Raw genomic sequence first — 23,070 nt, 5'->3', positions numbered from 1 at the left:
ATTAGGTATGTATTTAGCAATTTGTATAGCCTAGATTTATAACCCCAATTCCAAAAAAGTTGGGATGCTGTGTAAAATGTATATTAAAACAGTATGATCAAAAGTTTCAGAGGATCCAGAGAAATCCTTCATGTAAGAGGCAAGGCCAAAAATCAACACTGAATGTCCATGACCTTCGATCCCTCAGGTGGTTCTGCATTAAAAACTGATATGATTGTATAAAGGATATTATGACATGGGCTTGGGAATACTTCTGAAAACTGTTGTTGGTAAACAAAGTAAAAGCCAAATATCAACAACATCCAGAAAGACCACAGAATTCTCTAGGCTTGAGCTTATTTGAGATGGACTGACAAATGGCAAAGTGTGCTGTGGTCTGACAAGTCCACATTTTGCACTGCTTTTGGAAATCATGTACATTGTATACTCCAGGCTAAAGGGAAAAGGGCCATCCAGATTGTTACCAGCACAAAGTTCAAAAGGCAGCACCTGTGGTGGTATGGAGTTTTAGTGCCCATGGCATGGGTAACTTGAATCGAGTGTCGACTATGAATGGAAAGGATTCAGACAGAACTAGCAGGTAACGTGATAAGTTACACCTGTGTCTAATTACTGGCTGTCTATTAACGTACATCTCTGTGTGTCTTGCAGATGGCCAGTAAGGAGAGAGAGTTGAGTTCCCCATCATGTGTGGTGTCTGTATGTGTCTTAAGTAAATCACTGAAACATGAAACTGAAAAAATTAAGTACACCTTGAACTTTCGCACCTGTTTCCATGTTCCTCCTTGCCCAATTCAAAGAGAACCTTTACACTGGTTCTGAAACCCAGGATCGAGGAACAGAATGCCGCCATGGACACCAAACCATTCAGAGAGCTCCTCCAGACACTCGGCAATGGCCTCCAGTGCTAGCACTAAGAACTCATTGCACTGTCCGTAGAGCAGAGGCAGCACTTCTGGGCTCTGCTTGAGGCCCAGGTGGAGGTAATCCAGAGCTTCGTCCAATCAGTGGTTGCTCCAGCAGTCACTCCTGCAGCCAGTGCTTCTGTTCAGCTGGTCAAGATGGGGCCACAGGATGACCCCAAAGCCTTCACTGAGCTGTTCAAGTGTGTCACAGAGGTGAGCTCATGGCCAAACTTACAGCGGGTGGCTCGCCTATTGCCGCTCCTGTCAGGTGAAGCCTAGTTCGTGGCTCTGCAGCTCCTGGCCACCAGCATGCTGGAGTACCCTGACCTGAAAGGGGCTATAATGCAGTGGGTTAGCCATGGCCCAGAAGTGTATCACCAATGCTTCTACTCCCTGGCATATAGCAAAGCCAGCTGTCCGCTTGTATTCGCGCAACAGATCTGGGATGCCTACCAGCAGTGGCTGCTGGCATGCGAGTGCGACATCAAGGCTATCATCAATTGAGTGACACTGGAGCAGTTCGTTGCCCAACTGCTGAGTGAAATCTTGATCTGGATCCAGTGTCACCAAGCAGCATTGCTGGAGATGGTCCAATTGGCAAAGGACCACTTGATGGTGTTTCTGGGAGCAGGTGGTCCTGCAGCTTCTCTCTCTCTCTCTCTCTCTCTCTCTCTCACTTTCTCTCCCTTCCTCTCCTCTCCCCTCCTTTACCCCAGCCCCGTGGAAATGGGGGCCAATTCCCCCAATACCCACTCTCTGCACTTGTGTCTCTTCTCATGTTTCCTCACCCCTTTCTCCTCCCATGTCTATGCTGCTGCTAACCTCACCTCTCTCTCCACAGGTGAACTCATCCATGCCCACCAAAATGTGGAGAAAGCCCGGGCAGGTCTGCTGGCACAGCAGGAAGGCAGGGATTTCTTGGGATGAACACACAGTAAAAATCATAGTGTCAATTTTACTCTTTAAGAGTTGAATTTAACTCTCTGTCAGATAACATTTGGTCCCACTCAAAATCAGTGTAAAATTTACTCTATAGCCAGTGTAAGATTTTTAGAGTTAATTTTACTCTATTTTGTGTCAAAATTAACAATGAGGTGTGTAAAAATATTTAACACTATAGATAGTGTAAGATTTTCAGAGTTAATCTGACTCTATATTGTATTTTCGTGGGGAATCATCACCCTGCAGAGTAGATTTTGTCGTTGTGTGCAAGTGGGAATTAACTCTCACTTTTGACACTACCATTTAGACGATTTTACTCTGCATAGTGTTATAACTACTCCATCCAGAGGAAAATAGGTTTACACTGCAATAATGACACTCCATTTTTTACTGTGCACTTCCACAAAGGGGCAGGGATTCTGATTCACATTCCTGATGCGCTGCGGGCTTATTGAACAGGAAAATACAGAGTCTGTGTATTCAAGGGGGTACATGTTAAGCTTTGGTGGATTCTGACTAATCAGACTTCCATGCATCAAAGCCTGATTCAATGTAGTCCCCTGGAAAATGCACAGTGGGTGATGGTGAGATGTGTACATGGGGATGTTCACAAATATCCGCTAATGCCTATCACTATTCATTTCCAGGGAGAAAAGCAGTGTGGAACTAGCAGTTACCCTGAGCCTCACCCATCCACTTATTCTGGGAACAGATTGGCAGGGGTTTATAGTGTTAATAAAACAGAAGTGGATGGGTCCTGCATTAATATGTCATGGGGGAATCCCACCACAATGTTAGCTGGGGAGGTGGTCCCAGGGCCACCTGCATCAGCCCCGTGTCATAATGAAACAGAGGGTGGCGAGGGCCCTGCCTCTCCTCTCTTTCTGGGGAATCCATCTGGGCATTTCCCACTGGAGCAATTGCATGACAAGTCTCTGAGGCATGCTTTTGACCAAGTGAAAGCAATTGATGGCCAGAAACTCTAGCCTAATGTTGCACTTTCCCTTCTGTATTTTTCCATTATTAAGGACAGGCTACATCAAGTGATGTAAGACACTTAGACTCAGGAAGAGATGACACAGTTGTTGGTCCCAAAGAGCCATAGTGAATTTTTATTCCATGTGACTCATCATAATCCCATGGCTGGGCATCTAGGTCAGGACAAAATACTAAGTTGTCTCATGGCTTGTTTCTATTGGCCAGGGATTCATGCTGATGTCCTCAGGTGGTGTGAGGCTTGTCACGAATGCCAGCTGGTAAATCCAGCAGCCATGCCAAAAGTGCCATTGTGCCCATTACCATTAATTATGATCCCTTTCGAAAGAACTGGCATGGATCTCGTCAGGCCATTAGCTTGATCTGCACGCGGGTATCGCTTTGTGTTAGTCATAGTGGTTTATGCAACACAGAACATGGAAGCAGTGCCTCTTTGCAATATCTCTGCATGTAGTGTTGCAGAGGCACTCTTCTGCATTATCTCCCGAGTCAGGATTCTGAAAGAAATCCAGACTGATCAAGGCACTACTTTTATGCCATGCACACTACATGAATTGTATGAATTATTGGGGACTAAATCGATTCATATTAGTGTTTATCATCCGCAAATGGATGGGCTGGTCAAACAATTTAACCAAACACTTAAAAACATGATTTGTAAGTTTGTTCATAGGGATGCTAGAAGCTGGGATAGGTGGCTAGACCCTCTGTTTATAGTGCGCGAGGTCCCAGAAGCCTCCACCGGGCTTTCCCTGTTTAAATTGCTGTATGGGTGCAAGCCCCATGGTGTCTTAAACTTCATTAAAGAAAATTGGGAGGAGGGACCTTCTCAAAACAAAAATGAAATTCAGTACGTTCTTGACAAAACTCCATGCACTGAGTCATAACCCAAGAGAATTTGCTACAGGTGCAAGAACATCAATTCCACCTATACAACAGAGGGACATGGCTAAGGAAATTTGCACGAGCAGATAAAGTACTCATTTTACTGCCCAAGTCGAGCTCAAAATTACTTGCTTGTACTTACTATGAGATCAGGCATCCAGATAGAGGAGACACATGTCAAATTTACCACCTCAGTCTCCTATAACCATGGAGAGATGAGTTCCGGAGAGGGCAGAGAGCTGGGACCGGAGGCAAGTCCAAAAATGTGGCCTAATTCAACTAGGTGCCTTGTGGAGATCACCTGTCATCAGGGGTGGAGCTAAGCACACCTTGGCCCCACCCTGGCCACCCCAGGGCCGGACAATAAAATTTATAAAACCGATATGTCCCACGCAGGGGCGATTTTCTCAGAGACAACAAGGGAAGCCGAACTTCCCCTAAAATTCTCTCCCCAAACTGCGGCGTCTACGATGTTAAATTCTCATTAAAACAATAACTTGCATAACATATGCCCAAGATTGTATTTACGTTCATAACTATCCCTATGTCATCCTGTAACTTATTTGAGTGATGTCTGACGAACTTGCAGTTCGCTACGAGAATCACCTTTGCTGCCAGGCTGTAACCTTTCTTATTTCAATGGGCTCTATGGACTGGCAGCCGGGTATCCGTTGCAGTCTACGAGACGGCTCTGAACAGCCAATTTCGGCTAGTTGTTATTGGTTAAAATCGACAAAATCGTCACTTCCAGGGAAGCCGGGTATCTCTGGGGGTAAACGGGACATTGGGAGGGCCAAGAAGCCGGGCTGATAAAGGATTATTGGAGGTGGTGTTTGAAAGACATGAGGAGGGCGGTCGCTGTACTTCGGCGAGGAACACGGTAGGTATGATCAGTCAGTCCCTAGCGGATGTCGAGAAAGTGTAGTCGTGTGCCAAAGTGCTGTCCGAATTTCTTTTCATATAAACGTTTCTTTTCATTGATGTCTCTGTACATTACTCTGTAAATAAATGTGAATATTACTCGTTGTGCTCCATTAATTTTCATCCATTCTATCAGTTTGATCATTCGTGAATTCACTAGTTTATTTCATTTGTAGTTCAATCAACGTGGTTGTAGGCTAGCTTGAGCCTTATTGGAATCTGCAGTGCTAGCTGCTAACAGCTGGTATCTATCTGCTATAATGGCAAACGTCGTGGACATGCTTTTGTCAAAACGTTTTGGCACTCTGCCATATGAGGAGAAAGTGAGAATTAAAGAGCAAGGCAGACCAAAGCCCAAGCTGTTAGGACTAGGACTGTTTTGGCCTCTAGAGGCCGCTGTTATTTCCTTTTCATGTCGTGTTTATTTTGGCCTCTAGAGGCCGCCACTGTTCCTGTGTTTTGTGTTTGTGTTAATTGCCTAATTATCTTCACCTGTGTCCTTAATTAGTTTGTCTATTTATACCCCTGAGTTCAGTCCTCTTGTCACGGAGTCTTTGTGCTGTTATGTTTATCTCCAGTTTCCTTTGTACTGTGTTTTTTGATCTTCTTAGCTTTTGAATTTTTGCACTTTGCTTTTCTTTTGGATTATCCTCTTTGGTTTTTTTTTGTCTTTTGTTTTGCCCTGTATATAGTGTATATAGTTTAAATAAACCTTTTGATTCTTTTTCTACTTCCGCCTCACGCCTCTGCATTTGAGTCATCCCCCTGGTGGCCTAGTGGGGGTTTGCTGGATTATCACACCAACGAACCAGGTTCGAATCCCAGCAAAACCCTAACAGAAAGACTCCGTCATGACCGACTCAGCAGAGGCTGCTTCAACTGTCTACCCGGCCAACCTTCAGGGAATTATGGCAGCTTTGACACGCTTCGGAGCGACCATGGACGCTCATGGACGTACGCTCACCAGCCAACGTGAGGCCCTCGCTCGCCACGAGGAACTGCTTCAGCAAATTGGGAAAACCCTGGCACAGCTGACATCTCTGCCTGCATCTCCTGCTCCTGATCCAGCTCCCACTCCTGCTCCAGTGCCTCCTGCCATGCTGCCTTCTTCACCTCGCGAACCCAGCCTTCCTGCACCACAGAGGTATGACGGCAAGCACAGTGAGTGCCGAGAGTTCCTTACCCAGTGTCAACTCACCTTTGAGCTTCAGCCTACCACCTACACTACGGATCGCCGCAAGATTGCCTTTGTGATCACCTTATTAGCTGGTAAGGCGCGAGCCTGGGCTACTGCTATCTGGCAAAGACAGGAACCTGAGTGCTTTGATTTCCAGCTGTTTTCTGAAGAGATGCTTCGGGTCTTCGATCAGGCAGACATCAGTACCGACGCAGCCCGAAAGCTCATGTCCATCCGGCAAGGAGGAAGCGTCGCAGATTACGCCATCTCATTCCGAACACTCGCAGCAGTAAGTGGATGGAACGAGACTGCCCTGGTGTCAGCCTTCCACCATGGTCTGTCTGACCCCATCAAGGACGGTCTGGCCTCTATTGGATGCCCAAGTGACCTCGAAACCCTCATCTCACATGCTATTCGTCTGGACAACAGGATGAGAGAACGCCACCAAGCCTTGAGCCCCCCCAGCCTCCCTACCTCTACCTGGAGACCGTCTACCTCCTTCAGTGACTGTCCAGAACCCATGCAAGTGGGTCGTACTCGCCTCTCCGCATCTGAGAGGGAGCGCAGAAGGAGGGACAAGTGCTGCATCTACTGTGGCAAGCCTGGTCACTTCCGAGCATCATGTCCCGAACTCTTGGGAAAAGGACCGCCCCGTCCAGCCGAGGGAGGGTTGTGACGGGGCCTACCCTCTCTCCCGGACTCCCTGGCCAAGGAATCTACATCCCGGTCTCCATCTCCTGGGGTGAGTCTGTCCACTCTTGTCAAGCTTTGATAGACTCAGGGGCGGCTGGGAACTTTATGGATATTCACTTCGCCCAAAGCATCAATATACCTACTGCACCTCTTGAAGTCCCTCTGTCTGTGTCTGCCCTCGATGGCCAAGCGTTAGGTGATGGAAGAGTCACTCAAGTTACTTCTCCAGTCTTCCTCCAGTCTCAAGGTCACAAGGAAGAAATATCCCTGCACCTGATTCCTTCACCTGAGTTCCCAGTTATTCTAGGCCTTCCTTGGCTTACTCGCCACAACCCTCACATAGACTGGGTAACAAGCCAGGTTGTGGAATGGGGCCCTGCATGCCATGCCTCTTGTCTGCTCTCTAGCTATCCTGTGTCTCCTGCCGAGCCCCCTGATCTCACCGAGTTATCTCAAGTTCCCACAGAGTACTGGGATCTCAAGGAGGTATTCAGCAAGAGCAGGGCCGCCGTTCTTCCTCCGCACCGGGCCTATGACTGTGCCATTGACTTGCTCCCTGGGACTACCCCTCCTCGAGGCAGACTGTTTTCCCTCTCTCAGCCAGAACGCAAGGCTATGGAGGAATACCTCAAAGACGCCCTGGTCTCTGGGTTTATTCGACCCTCCACTTCACCTGCTGGAGCCGGCTTCTTCTTTGTCGGCAAGAAGGATGGGGGGCTCCGACCATGTATTGATTACAGGGGCCTGAATAAGATCACTGTGCGCAACCGATATCCCCTTCCGCTGATGTCCACAGCTTTCGACCTGCTCCAAGGCGCCACCGTCTTCACCAAGTTGGACCTACGGAACGCATACCACCTCATCCGTATCCGACAGGGAGACGAGTGGAAGACTGCCTTTAACACCCCGTCTGGGCACTACGAATACCAGGTGATGCCCTTCGGACTCACCAACGCACCAGCTGTTTTTCAGGCCCTAATCAACGACGTCTTAAGGGACATGATTAACCTATACGTTTTTGTCTACCTCGACGACATCCTTATCTTTTCCAAGACCGTGCAGGAGCACCGCCACCATGTCAGCCAGGTTCTCCAGAGGCTGCTACAGAACAATCTGTTCGCCAAGGCCCAGAAATGCGAATTTCATGTTCCCGAGGTCTCCTTTCTGGGATTTATTGTACGGACAGGCCAACTCCAAATGGACCCTGCCAAGACCCTGGCCGTCCGGGATTGGCCTACTCCCAAGTCCGTTAAGGAGGTTCAGCGGTTCTTAGGATTCGCTAACTTCTACCGCAAGTTCATCAGGAACTTCAGTTCTGTGGCAGCACCCATGTCTGACCTCACCAAAGGGACAGGTGGATCTTATGGCTGGTCTCCTCAGGCAGAAAAGGCGTTCAAAGACCTCAAGGACCGCTTCTGCACGGCACCCATTCTGGTTCTCCCGGACACCTCCCAACCATTCATCGTGGAGGTGGACGCCTCGGACAGTGGTGTCGGCGCGGTGCTCTCTCAACGTTCGGAAGGAAAGCTGCACCCCTGCGCTTACTTCTCCCACCGCCTGAGTCCTGCTGAGTCCCGGTACGATGTGGGGGATCGAGAACTGCTAGCGGTCAAACTGGCCCTTGAGGAGTGGAGGCACTGGCTGGAGGGAGCACAACATCCATTCCTGGTTTGGACTGACCACAAGAACCTGGAGTACCTCCAGCAAGCCAAGAGACTGAACCCTCAACAGGCTAGGTGGGCCCTGTTTTTCAGTCGGTTTGACTTCACCCTCTCATACCGCCCCGGCTCCAAGAACACCAAACCTGACGCACTGTCCAGACTGTTCTCTGCCACTAACAGGGAGAATGAAGTCGGGCCTATTATCCCTGTGTCCCGGATTGTGGCCCCTGTCCGCTGGGGTATTGAGGAGGCTGTCCGACGAGCCCAACGCCAGGACCCCGGTCCTGGGACGGGGCCACCAGGCCTCTTGTACGTCCCACATCAAGCCCGGGCCAAGGTTCTCCAGTGGGGTCACTCTTCCCCTCTCACCGCCCACCCGGGAGCTCGGAGGACCCTGGACTTCCTGAAAAGACGCTTCTGGTGGCCTAACATGGAGAAGGAAGTAAGGTCATTTGTCCTGTCCTGTGAGGTTTGCACCAGAACCAAGAACCCACGACAGCGTCCCCAGGGTCTCCTGCATCCTCTGACCATTCCCCGGCGTCCCTGGTCCCACGTGGCAGTCGACTTTATCACGGGTCTCCCTGAGTCACAAGGTAACACGGTCATTTTGGTCTTAGTTGACAGATTCTCCAAGGCCTGCCGCTTCATACCACTGTGCAAACTCCCCTCTGCTCTTGAAACTGCGAAACTTTTGTTTAATCATGTCTTCCGAGTCTTTGATCTTCCACAGGACATCGTCTCAGACCGAGGGCCCCAGTTCTCCTCCCGAGTGTGGCACGGGTTCTGCAAGGTCATCGGAGCCACTGCCAGCCTCTCCTCTGGGTTTCACCCACAGTCCAATGGTCAGACGGAGAGGCTCAACCAGGACCTGGAAACCACCCTGCGAGGCCTGGCTATGGATAACCCGACATCGTGGAGCACCTGGCTGCCATGGGCGGAGTACGCCCACAACACCCTGCAGTCATCGGCCACCAAGCTGTCGCCATTCCAGTGCCAATTCGGGTTCCAGCCACCTCTGTTCCCGGACCAGGAGGAGGACGCGGGGGTGCCCTCGGTCAACCAATATGTGAGACGGTGTCGCAAGACCTGGAGCAAGGTCAGGAAGACCCTCATACAGACCTCCAGAACCAACCAGACTCAGGCCAACCGCCATAGAAGACCTGCACACGCTTTCCGCCCTGGGCAGCGTGTTTGGCTGTCCACTAAGGACCTTCCACTGCGGGTGGAGAACCGCAAGCTTGCTCCTCGCTACATTGGCCCCTTCAAGGTGGTGCGCAGGGTGAACCCTGTCTCCTACCGGCTCCAGTTGCCCCGGACTCTGAGGATCAACCCCACTTTCCATGTTTCCCTGTTACGGCCCGTACTGACGTCTACGTATGCCCCTGCCCCTAGGAACCCCCCACCCCCCCGCATCTTCCAGGGGCAGACTGTGTTCATTGTGAATCACCTGCTTGACTCCCGCCGGGTCCGCGGCGGGTTGCAATATCTGGTGGACTGGGAGGGCTATGGTCCTGAGGAGCGCTGCTGGGTTCCTGCTCGGGATGTCCTTGATAAAGAACTATGTCGGGACTTCCATTCGGCCCATCCGGATTGCCCTGGGAACGTCAGGAGACGCTCCTAGAGGGGGGGGTCCTGTTAGGACTAGGACTGTTTTGGCCTCTAGAGGCCGCTGTTATTTCCTTTTCATGTCGTGTTTATTTTGGCCTCTAGAGGCCGCCACTGTTCCTGTGTTTTGTGTTTGTGTTAATTGCCTAATTATCTTCACCTGTGTCCTTAATTAGTTTGTCTATTTATACCCCTGAGTTCAGTCCTCTTGTCACGGAGTCTTTGTGCTGTTATGTTTATCTCCAGTTTCCTTTGTACTGTGTTTTTTGATCTTCTTAGCTTTTGAATTTTTGCACTTTGCTTTTCTTTTGGATTATCCTCTTTGGTTTTTTTTTGTCTTTTGTTTTGCCCTGTATATAGTGTATATAGTTTAAATAAACCTTTTGATTCTTTTTCTACTTCCGCCTCACGCCTCTGCATTTGAGTCATCCCCCTGGTGGCCTAGTGGGGGTTTGCTGGATTATCACACCAACGAACCAGGTTCGAATCCCAGCAAAACCCTAACACAAGCTTAATCTCATTCAAAAATCAGCAGGTCATAACAGGTCTTTTCAGGTGTCTTAGTATGAAAATGTGAACTGGTTGACTGGGTCTCCTGTGACTAATAAAATGTACTGTTGGCCATGTCTTTTGATGAAGCCTTCTCAGGGAAATTTAGTTTGGTCAAAAGATGGGTTTGGGGACCTGGTGAATTTCAAAAGGGCTTGCAAAAGCCATGAAACGAGCAATGAGGTTATACCTGGGTATAATATTCAAGGTTCTGTGTGTTGCATAGCCTACAGTACCTGGTTATGAATTTCCAGACTGTGTTGCAGATGATGTTCAAGGATGTGTTGCACAGCTGGGTGTTGTGTTAAAGACTCTGTGTTGCATATCAGGGTATGATGTTCAAGGCTCTTCATTGAATAGCCAGTGATTTTTGGATGTTTGATATTTTTGATTAAGGATATGAGGCACTAGCCTGGCAAGCCAGACTATAACATGAAATGTACAAGCAAAAATACTTTCTGCCACTAGGTGGAGTTGTCTAGTTCACTATCCTAATGGGGCATACCTTTCTGTTCTTGTCCTGTTTGGTAACCGATCCAAACCAAACAGTGATGGAAGAGCAGAGAACAGACTGAATGATGGCAGAGTAGAATTGTGTGAGCAGCTCCTTAGACAGGTTGAGCTTCCTGAGCTGTTGCAGAAAGTACAACCTCTGCTGGGCCTTTTTGATGATGGTGACTGTGCTGGTCTCCCACTTCAGGTCACAGGAGATTGTGGAACCCAGAAACCTGAAGGTTTCAACAGCAGTCACGATGTTGTTGGTGATGGTGATGGGCGGCAGGGGGGGGCTCCTCCTAAAGTCCACTGTCATCTCCACAGTTTTGAGCATGTTCAGCTCTAGATTGTTCTGACCGCACCAACAGACCAGCCATTCAACCTCCCGTCTGTATGCAGACCCATCACTGTCTCGGATGAGACCGATGACTGTTGTGTTGTCTGCAAATTTCAGGAGTTTAACAGATGGGTCTCTTGAGGTGCAGTCGTTGGTGTAAAGGGAGAAGAGCAGTGGGGAGAGCACACACCCCTGGGGGGGCGCCAGTGCTGATAGTCCGGGCGCTGGATGTGATGCTCCCCAGCCTCACCTGCTGCTTCCTGTCAGTCAGGAAATTTATAATCCACTGACAGGTAGAGGAGGGCACAGTGAGCTGGGTGAGCTTGGTGTGAAGGATATCTGGAACAATGGTGTTGAACGTCGAACTGAAATCCGTGAACAGGATCCTGGCGTACGTCCCTGCAGAGTCAAGGTGTTGCAGGATGTAGTGCAGTCCCATATTGATTGCATCATCCGCTGACCTGTTTGCCCAGTAGGCAAACTGCAGGGGGTCCAGCAGGGGGTCTGTGATGTCCTTCAGGTGTGACAATACCAGTCTCTCAAAGGACTTCATGACTACAGATGTGAGGGCTACAGGCCTGTAGTCATTCAGTCCTGCAATGGTGGTTTTCTTGGGAACCGGGATTATTGTGGAGCGTTTGAAGCATGAGGGGACTTCACACAGCTCCAGGGATCTATTGAAGATCTGGGTGAAGATAGGGGCCAGCTGATCAGCACAGACCTTCAGACAGGAGAGTGACACACCATCTGGGCCGGTTGCCTTCCTGACCTTTTGTCTGCGAAAAAGCTGACAAACATCCTCTTTACAGATCTTGAGTGCTGGTGTGGGGTCAGAGGCAAGAGGAGGCAGAATAGCAGGGGCTGTAAATGAGTCTTTAATGTTTGGGGGGGGAGAGGTGTGAATGTGTCAAATCTGGATCTGGATGCAGCAGGTAAAAACCTAAACAATACAAAATGCACAGTTTCAGGTCTAAAAAAGAAACTAGAAGCATTTTAAAACAGTTATTGGTCTTCCCACTCACCACAGTAATCATAAATGGCAGTATTAAACATCACACTCAATGATCAGATGTAAAACACAACATAAGCAATAAAATGCATTCATAGTAAATAAGCATTTATGAGCACTTATAAATAGCAATCCATAACTCATGATAAACAACCAAACATAATATGCATACATCAAGCCATAAGTTATTATTACCATCAACATTAATAGACACTAATACTACCATTAAATATACCAATGTTAACATATCACTACTACTAATAATACTATATAATCAACATTAAAAAAAAATCTCACTTACAACTTTCAGCCCATACAAATTCACACATCTCATACTCAAACAATTAATCAAACTAACTCAAAATCTACATTTAACAAACAAATGTAACAATCAAAGCGCGAACACACAAACAAAGCAATTAACACAGAGCAGCACGCTTTTAACCCACATGTTAATTCTGCACTTTGATAAACGTTACAAATCACCAGCAAACCGCACATTAAGGAGCAAAGGAAAAAAAATTTCAAACATAGTGTCTAAGGCAAGTGACAAAACACATGATATAAAAGGTACAAGAAAACGCTTACCCGATGGCTGCACACCTGGTCAAACATAGCGAGTATTGAGGTTTCTCACCCACGTGACCAAGTCATGTGAGGCTGCCATTTTGGACGTCACGGCTCGAATCAGTTTGAATGCGAGGAAGGCGACAAACGAAAAACATAAAAGAAAAAGGAATGAGATGCAGAAAACACCTTCACTATCCAGCGACGTAGAGCATTTACAGGGCGAGCAGAGGGAGAGGTATTTGCAAAAATTGAGGTTAGCAGGCTTAGAGAACGACATTTACCTGCTTCCACCAGGCTTGTTCACTGATGTACGGAAGTACACGAAGCCCTCGTCTTTACCTGACTTCGGCCCACATGATCTGTATACCTATGTCGTTAAAAACCCATCGCCATACACAGGTATTGATCTGAAAGCGTATAAGAGTTTGGATGCCTACAAATATTTTGTGTCAGGCTGGGTAACATGCCTACATCAGCGGGTCGTCCCTGGAGCCGGTGGTCGCCATCTTATTACAGCTAAGGTTTGTTCACATTTTCATTTACTTTTGGTCCTCAGGATAAACAAAATGTTATTAAATGTCATTGAAATAACTTCTTAGTCTGTTGAGACATGGCCCGTTATAAATTTGCTGTTACCAGGCAATGACCAAGAACTGTATTATTAGGGTCGGTGTAGTTGTAGCAGTGTACTAACAACTAGCTGTTAGCACTAGCTAATGTCAACAACATCATAGCTGGTACGTTACTGTAGCAATGTTTACGTTCAGTCATTTGGATGACTGTTAAAACCTTTCAGTCTCAAGTTTTTCCTTTACTGTATTTACTAGTTTACTGTAATTATGATTATGTAAATAGCTGCCGGAGCGCGCTGCTTAATTTGAGGGGGAGCAAGCCGGAGCGTGCTCTGGAACCTCGGCCGGAGCACTCTGGGAGCAAGCCGGAGCGCGCTGCTTAATTTGAGGGGGAGCAAGCCGGAGCGTGCTCCGGAACCTCGGCCGGAGCACTCCGGGAGCAAGCCGGAGCGCGCTGCTTAATTTGAGGGGGAGCAAGCCGGAGCGTGCTCCGGAACCTCGGCCGGAGCACTCCGGGAGCAAGCCGGAGCGCGCTGCTTAATTTGAGGGGGAGCAATGCCGCTATTTCATTGGCTGCAACAGAGCGATGGTCATCAGTGGTGCCAGTCAGGTAGCCTCACGCGAAAGCAGAGGTCCATGTGCTGTGGTGCTGAAGGCGGCAACGCATCTGGCTCGTAATGGCCCGAAACTGTATAAATTTGTCATTCTGAATTTGACCACTGTTCTACTTTATAAGCTTAAGAGACAACAATGCCATTGCCACCAAAAAAGAAACAGGACTTTGGCAGCGGGGGCGTGGTCAAGCGCCGGTCTGTGACAGGAGGGTGGAGCCGGGGAAGGTGAGTGGCAGAATCGCTACACCTGATGGTAATTAACCTATGGTTGTGTGTGTTTTCCCAGTAAGCGCTCCCTATTTAAGGAGGCAGAGAGAGAGGAGAGGAAGCGCAACCCGGGACCAGACGAAGTGTGTGTGTGTGTGTGTGTGTGTGTGTATATATATATGGGATTACTTAGACTGAAAAGTTGTGAAAATAAAATAGCCTTATCTGCCTCAAAGCGTTGTCCTGCCGTCCTCTGTGCTCCATCCACACTCGATACGCGCTACAGTGGTGCTGAAACCCGGGATTAAGGTGGAGCACCAACACAGCAGCCCCATGGAATCCTCCCCGTTCGCGGACTTGGTCCACGCCCTCGCCACGGCTCAGCAGAGCCAGCACCAGGCACTTGTCATGCTCCGAAAGGAGCAGGAGCGCCGCTTCGAAGCCCTGGTGCTGGCCCAGCAGGAAGATAGAGTTTCCTCGCGTCGGCGGGGTCCACCAGCGCCCCGGCCGCGGGCCCGTCTCCCCTCACTTTGACCAAGATGGGCCCGCAGGACAACCCCGAGGCTTTCATCACATTGTTCGAGCAGGTCGCCGAAGCCTCGGGGTGGCCGATGGAGCAGCGCGCGGCGTGCCTCCTCCCCCTCCTGACGGGAGAGGCGCAGCTGGCCGCACTACAGCTCCCCGCCGACCGCAGGCTGGCCTACACCGACCTTCGCCGGGCTGTCCTCCAGCGCGTGGGGCGCATGCTGGAGCAGCAGCGCCAGCGCTTCTGCGCGCTGCGGATAGAGGAAGTCGGCAGCCCGTTCGCGTTCGGCCAGCAGCTCCGGGACGCCTGCTGGCGGTGGCTGAGGGCCGAAGATCGCGACGCCGAGGGAATCATCGACCAGGTGGCACTGGAACAGTTCCTCGCCCGCTTACCAGCCGGAACCGCGGAGTGGGTCCAGTGCCACCGCCCGGCGTCGCTGGATCAGGCCGTGGGACTGGCGGAGGATCATCTGGCGGCTGTTCCGGCGGCAGGACAGCGGATGACATCATCTTCTCTGTCCTCTCTCTCCCCCCCCCCCTCCTCCCGTGTCCCGCCCTCGCCCCATTCCCCCACCGCGGAGGCGGGGGCCGGCTCCACCCCAGCCGGCCCGCCGCACCCGTGGTGCCCTCCCGTTTCTCCCTTCTGTGTCTGTCTCTCCCCCCCCTCCCTCAGGTGAGTGAGCCCCAGAACACAGCTGCAGAGGGAAGGCCCGGGCCGGTTTGCTGGCGCTGCGGGGAACCAGGCCACCTGCAGCAACAGTGTGCAGTGATGGAAGTGGGGGCGGTGGTGCGGATCCCCGACGCGCCAGAGGCTGCCCTCGATCGGGCTGGAGCGTATCGCATACCGGTAAGTGTACAAGGGGCTACATATCAGGCGTTGGTGGATTCAGGTTGCAATCGGACCTCGATCCTCCAAAGCCTGGTGCAAGACGAGGCATTGGGGGGAGCACAAGGGGTGAAGGTGTTGTGTGTGCACGGGGATATTCACAGCTACCCGTTGGTGTCGGTCCACATACATTTCAGAGGGGAAAAATCGATAGTGAAGGCGGCGGTTAATCCTTGCCTTACCCACTCTTTGATCTTGGGGACTGATTGGCCGGGATTTCGGGGTTTAATGGCACGCCTAGTAAAGAGTGGGTCCTGCCGGTTGACAGGGGAAGGTCCCGGTATCGCTTTGGCTGGAGCTGCGGTCGCAGAGCCGTCTACGTCATCTCCGCGACAGAGTAAGGAGCCACCGGCCCCTCCTCTTTCTATTGGGGAATCCCTCGCGGATTTCCCACTGGAACAATCACGAGACGAGACTCTGCGACACGCGTTTGTCTAAGTGAGAGTAATCGATGGTCAGACGCTCCAGCCGAACGCCACCCCGTCCTTCCCCTATTTTTCCATTTTGAAGGATAGGTTATACCGAGTGACGCAGGACACTCAGACGAAAGAGCAAGTCACCCAATTGTTAATTCCAAAGAGCCGCCGGGAATTGGTATTCCAGGCGGCTCACTTTAATCCCATGGCTGGACACCTCGGGCAGGATAAGACACTCGCCCGGATAATGGCCCGATTCTATTGGCCAGGGATTCACGGTGACGTCCGCAAGTGGTGTACGGCGTGCCACGAATGCCAGTTAGTAAATCCAGCGGCCATTCCAAAAGCGCCCTTGCGCCCCCTACCATTAATCAAGACCCTGTTCGAAAGAATTGGGATGGATCTTGTCGGGCCATTAGATCGGTCAACACGAGGGTACCGCTTTATATTGGTTCTGGTGGACTATGCAACGCGATACCCGGAAGCGGTGCCTCTTCGCAATATCTCAGCACGCAGTATTGCAGAGGCCCTCTTCCACATCATCTCCCGGGTTGGAATCCCGAAAGAGATTCTGACTGACCAAGGCACCTCGTTTATGTCACGAACACTGAGCGAACTGTATGGGCTACTGGGTATTAAGCCGATCCGCACCAGCGTTTATCACCCACAGACGGACGGTTTAGTTGAACGGTTCAATCGCACCCTCAAGAATATTATCAAAAAATTCGTAAGTGAGGACGCACGTAACTGGGATAAGTGGCTCGAACCCTTGTTGTTTGCAGTGCGAGAGGTCCCCCAAGCCTCCACAGGGTTCTCCCCGTTTGAATTATTATATGGGCGTAAGCCGCGCGGCATCTTAGATGTACTGCGGGAAAATTGGGAGGAGGGACCTTCACAGAGCAAAAATGAAATTCAGTACGTTATGGATCTGCGCGCAAAACTCCACACGCTCACCCACCTAACTCAGGAAAATTTGCGGCAGGCCCAGGAACGGCAAGCCCGCCTGTACAACAAGGGCACGCGCCTTAGAGAGTTCACTCCGGGAGATAAGGTACTCGTCCTGTTGCCCACGTCGAGCTCCAAATTAATCGCCAAGTGGCAAGGACCCTTTGAGGTCACACGGCGAGTCGGGGACGTCGACTATGAGGTTAGGCGAACGGACAGGGAGGGGGCACTACAGATCTACCACCTCAATCTGCTGAAACTCTGGAACGAGGAGGTCCCCGTGGCGTTGGTGTCGGTAGTTCCGGAGAAGGCGGAGCTGGGGCCGGAGGTCCAAAAAGGGTCATTGGCATCACGTACCTCTCCGGTCCCCTGTGGAGACCACCTCTCCCCGACCCAATACATGGAGGTCGCCCAGTTGCAGGCCGAGTTTTCGGATGTGTTCTCGCCCCTGCCCGGTAGCACTAACCTCATAGAACACCACATAGAGACGCCCCCGGGGGTGGTAGTGCGGAGCCGTCCTTATAGATTACCCGAACACAAAAAATAGGTGGTTCGGGAAGAACTTCAGGCCATGCTCGAAATGGGCATCGTCGAGGAGTCCCACAGTGACTGGAGCAGCCCGGTGGTCTTGGTTCCCAAGGCCGACGGCCCGGTCCGGTTCTGTGTGGACTATAGAAAAATCAACGCGGTGTCTAAATTCGACGCGTACCCAATGCCTCGTATTGATGAGCTGCTCGATCGACTAGGCATGGTTCGCTTTTACTCGACACTGGATTTGACGAAGGGATATTGGCAGATCCCCTTGACTCCATTATCCCGGGAAAAAACGGCCTTTTCCACACCGTTCGGCTTACACCAGTTCGTCACACTTCCGTTTGGGCTGTTTGGGGCGCCCGCTACGTTTCAGCGGCTGATGGACCGGGTCCTCCGGCCCCACGCCACCTATGCGGCCGCTTACCTAGACGATATCATCATTTATAGTAATGATTGGCAGCGGCACCTACAACATCTGAGGGCCGTCCTTAGGTCGCTGAGGCGGGCGGGACTCACTGCCAACCCGAAGAAGTGTGCGATTGGGCGGGTGGCAGTACGGTATCTGGGCTTCCACTTGGGCAACGGGCAGGTGCATCCCCAAATTAATAAGACAGCAGCGATTGCGGCCTGCCCAAGGCCCAAGACCAAAAAGGGGGTGAGACAGTTCCTGGGGCTGGCTGGCTACTATCGTAGGTTTATACCTAATTATTCGGACGTCACCAGCCCGCTGACTGACCTCACTAAAAAGGGGGTGCCAGATCCGGTCCAGTGGACGGAGCAGTGCCAGCGGGCTTTCTCTGAGGTAAAGGCTGCACTGTGTGGGGGGCCACTTTTACACTCCCCTGACTTCTCTCTCCCTTTTTTGTTGCAGACCGATGCGTCGGACAGAGGGCTGGGGGCCGTTTTGTCCCAGCAGGTGGAGGGGGAGGACCGCCCGGTCCTATACATCAGCCGGAAGCTGTCAGTGCGTGAGGGGCGCTACGGCACAATTGAGAAAGAGTGCCTGGCGATCAAGTGGGCGGTCCTCACCCTCCGTTACTACCTGCTGGGGCGCTCTTTCACCCTCTGTTCGGACCACGCGCCCCTCCAGTGGCTCCACCGCATGAAGGATGCCAACGCGCGGATCACCCGTTGGTATCTGGCACTCCAACCCTTCAACTTCAAGGTGGTCCACAGGTCGGGGGCGCAGATGGTCGTGGCGGACTTCCTCTCCCGTCAAGGGGGGGGGGGGGGGGGGGGAGTCGGCTGCGGGCTGGACGGGCGCCCGGCCTGAGTCGGGCGGTAGGGGTATGTGGCAGCGGGGGCGTGGTCAAGCGCCGGTCTGTGACAGGAGGGTGGAGCCGGGGAAGGTGAGTGGCAGAATCGCTACACCTGACGGTAATTAACCTGTGGTTGTGTGTGTTTTCCCAGTAACCGCTCCCTATTTAAGGAGGCAGAGAGAGAGGAGAGGAAGCGCAACCCGGGACCAGACGAAGTGTGTGTGTGTGTGTGTGTGTGTGTGTGTGTATATATGGGATTACTTAGACTGAAAAGTTGTGAAAATAAAATAGCCTTATCTGCCTCAAAGCATTGTCCTGCCATCCTCTGTGCTCTACCCACACTCGATACGCGCTACAGGGACATTAGAAGTTATTTCACCACCGCGACAGTAAGTATAGTGTGCCCAGAAGTTTGATATTTAGCTCTGTCACGCAACACAATTATTGCAGCGTTCAGTGAAGGCTTAGCTAAGTGTTATATTTCCTCCTCCCCTCCCGTGTCTTTTTGGAGTGCTAGTTTTAACTGCCTGTAGTAGCCAACAGAATAAAACCCTGGCAGATACATGCAATAAACACAAGAAGTCATGGAAAGTCATGGAAAGATGCTGATAGCTCCCGTTTTAATTAGTTAGTTAGTGCTAGTGTAGCCTGGTGGCTATAAAGCTTGCCAGTTGTCGCTAATTAATGAAAACTCTGTGCATGAAATTAGACAACAGAAGACAGATGCAAGCCTTGTGCAGGTTAAGAATCTGTGCTTTTGTCACTATAGTTTTCTTTTTGTCCAGTTTGAACTCAGTCATAGCATAATTTCTTTTCACCTGAGCTAAATACTCTTTCTAGCCACAGAGGTGCTCGGAGAGCTTGAGTGTTTGAACAAATCCCTGCAGAATCATTCCCAAACAATTGCCAGCATGCAGACTGCAGTTCTATATGTAAGCTCAACTATTCAGGAGAAAAGGACTGAGGAAAAGTTTGCAGAATTGTTTGAGAAGGCAGTGCAGATGGTGGATACTTTAGGGATTGAGGCTATTGAAATTCCTCACCAAAGAAAACCCCTAGGAGATATATTGGTCAGGCTAGTCATCATCAGCCAAAGACAGCAGAGTTCTGCAGGATTGAGTTTTTCAAGGTCTTGGACTGTTTGGATATGCAGTTCAAAGACAGATTCAACCAACCTGATCTGGAGAAATTCAAACAGGTTGAGGATGTGCTCCTCACCGGTAGGCTTAATGACACTATTGGAGAGTATCCAGAGATTGACAGGGGGAGTCTGAGGATTCAGCTTCCCATGTTTCTCAACAAGCATGCACTGAAATCAAGTGGAGAAGCTGCAGATATCCTGAGAGGGATGCCCAGTGAAGTATGTGGCCTGTTTGATGAGGTGGAGAAACTTGTTAGGCTGTTGTTAGTTATCCCTGTGGCATCAGCGGAAGCTGAAAGAAGCATCAGTGCTTTGAAAAGGCTAAAAACCTGGCTGAGGGCGACAATGACCCAGCAGCGCCTTAACAACGTCAGCGTATGCCATGTGCATCAAACAGCACTTGACCTCATTGATTTGAAAGAAATTGGGCAGCAGTTTGTGTCTGCTAATGACAGACGGAGGCATGTGTTTGGTGTATTTAAATAACATTACAGACATATTCATACCCCTGTAAAAATCTGCAGATTACACTGCATTTAGATGGGTGTAAAAGTTCTAAGCATTTGTTTACATATTTAGTTTTGCCAGTTGATAAACACAGATGCACATAAGCATGCAACAAACACTGCAATAATACAGAGATTTTTATTTATTTATTTTTATATAGTGCAAGATATTATTTATTTGTTCTTTTCTGGATATTCTTCTCTTAAATGCACAATATCCCAATAATGTAGAGATTGCATCACTTACCTGAAGTGCAAGAAGTTATTTCTTTGTTCTTATCTGGATTTGTGTTTGCTGTATAATACAGAAGATCCCAATAATCTCATCTCATCTCATTATCTCTAGCCGCTTTATCCTTCTACAGGGTCACAGGCAAGCTGGAGCCTATCCCAGCTGACTACAGGCGAAAGGCGGGGTACACCCTGGACAAGTCGCCAGGTCATCACAGGGCTGACACAGACACAGACAACCATTCACACTCACATTCACACCTACGGTCAATTTAGAGTCACCAGTTAACCTAACCTGCATGTCTTTGGACTGTGGGGGAAACCGGAGCACCTGGAGGAAACCCACGCAGACACGGGGAGAACATGCAAACTCCGCACAGAAAGGCCCTCGCTGGCCACGGGGCTCGAACCCGGACCTTCTTGCTGTGAGGCGACAGTGCTAACCACTACACCACCATGCCGCCCATGATCCCAATAATAGTTCTTTATTTTGATCTTACCTGGAATGTTTTTCTCTTAACTGCATAAGAGGACAAAATGCAAAATGTATGCTGAATTTGGAAAAGGAATAAGTAAAGTGCTCTTGAACTGTTCCGCTGAGTATGAGTGTGGTTGTGTACACGTGATGTATGATCAAGTTATGGGTGGATGGGGGGGGGGGGGGAGTAAGTTGTAATGTCCCTACCAAAGCTTAGACCAAACCTACGCCCTTGGCCTACGGCTCCACGGGGTGTAGCTCCTGTAGAATCTGATTTGGCCAAGTCTCACATACTGTTCAAAGAGTATGACCGCAGCCTCTCAAAGACGCGGAGAAAGGGGCTCATCCCAGGTGTCTTTGGAAAGATGGTCTTTTCCTGCCTCCTGAAAGGACTCTCTTACGAGCATCACTCCTCGTTGCTTGATAGGTGATGCCAGGCCGATAGGGTCATAAAACCCTGCAATCTGACTCAGCAACATTCGTCGGGTGAGGGGGTCCGGGGTGTTGCCTCTGACCTCATCCCCTTGTAGATCCAGCCCAGTTCTCATTTTCCCTCGCCTCTTTGAAAAGTTCACTGATGTCATCAGACGAAATTTATCGGTTTCAGGCTCATAACCCAGTCCAAGTGCCTTATTTTCTTCATCCCGCATCTGGTTGGGGAGTATAAGGGTCTTGGGCTCTGTTGACCTGACATTACTGGAGTCAGTGAGATCCTCATCCCTCCCACTTTGACCGGTCAGGACCCAGGGCTTGAGGGAGAAGCCACCTGCCTTTAGGATCTTTTCCACTCCTTTAATCATCCTAATTAAAGCTTGGCGGTCGTCATGTGATGTCAATATATCATCGACATAACAGTCCTCTGTCAGGATCCGGCATTCTACAATCATGGACGCAAACTGAGGCAGGTTTGCAGTCTCCCTCATGGCTACCTGAGCAATACATCTGGCAGGTTTGTCGCCAATATTGACCCTGACAACAACAAATTCACTGATTTCTTCAGTGGGGTCATCCCTCCAGAGGAATCGATGGAGGTGTACTTCCTCATCCTTTAGCCACACTGAGTTGTACATTTTCTTTACATCTCCAAGAGCTGCATATAATCAACTCCTGAATCTCAGGAGGACACCCTGGATTGGATTGAGTACATCAGGGCCTTTGTGGAGGAGGTTGTTCAGGCTCATCCCTTTAAACTCCTGGCTATTGTTCCAGACTATCCTCACTGGCATCGAGCTAGAGTGGGGATTTGGGGCAACCAGATGGCTAATATACCAAACTGGCCCCTTCCAATCCTCAATCTGCTGGCTAGTGGGTTTGATGGCCACTCCTCTTGAAATCATTTCACGGACCTGCTCACTATACTCAGCTTTCCACACAGGTTCTCTTGCCAGCCGAGCCTCAGTGTTCCGGAAGGTTGCTTCCACTGCTTGGCGATTGTTTGGCAGAATTGCTGGATTGGCCTTCCATGGGTATGCCGCATCCCAGTGTGGAGCATCACTGTGTTTATCCACCAGTACATACGAAAGGCAGTCCTTTATTTTCTCCAGGTCCCTTTCCTCCCCAAGGGTCATCTCCTGGCCACCCGGTGGACACTTGCCACACTTACAGCTCCCGCATTTAGGGTCACATGCTGCACCAATACTATCCCACTTGAACCATTCAAGGACTTCTTTATTTGTAGAAATGGTGTTACTGAGGGTCACTGTCTGTGCCAAGTCCTTGTTCAAATTTCTGACATTCACACAGATCTCCTTATAGAACCTTGAAGATGTCCTCATGGTTCGTGCGAAGTGGGTTTCAGATTGGAGCAGTGTCAAGTCAACGGCCTCAAAAAGGTTGGGGTGAATACCACCAACGGTTTTACCCAGTGGTCCATCCCAAAGGACAAGATTCCCCTCCCTTTTTAACAGCTGTGGGACCAGGCAACCTTCCCTGTGGCTTATGAGAAGGTCGATGGTTTCAGGGCGGGCCAGCTCTGCTATGGCAACATCCGGAAAGATCTTCTGGAGTTGTT

At 50.2% G+C, this 23,070-nt stretch overlaps 1 protein-coding gene across 1 annotated transcript in view; it reads right to left on the bottom strand.

Annotated features, from left to right (window-relative positions):
* The window catches only part of LOC132869688 (sodium- and chloride-dependent GABA transporter 2-like), a gene marked incomplete at its 5' end in the record, with an annotated part of 85,382 nt that overhangs the window by 49,415 nt on the left and 12,897 nt on the right, over window positions 1–23,070 (bottom strand). The gene's annotated exons all lie outside the window — the stretch shown is intronic.

This window comes from Neoarius graeffei, chromosome 2 (assembly GCF_027579695.1).
Source record: "Neoarius graeffei isolate fNeoGra1 chromosome 2, fNeoGra1.pri, whole genome shotgun sequence".
Lineage (NCBI taxonomy): Eukaryota > Metazoa > Chordata > Actinopteri > Siluriformes > Ariidae > Neoarius > Neoarius graeffei.
This window is presented reverse-complemented; position numbering and strand designations above follow the sequence as displayed.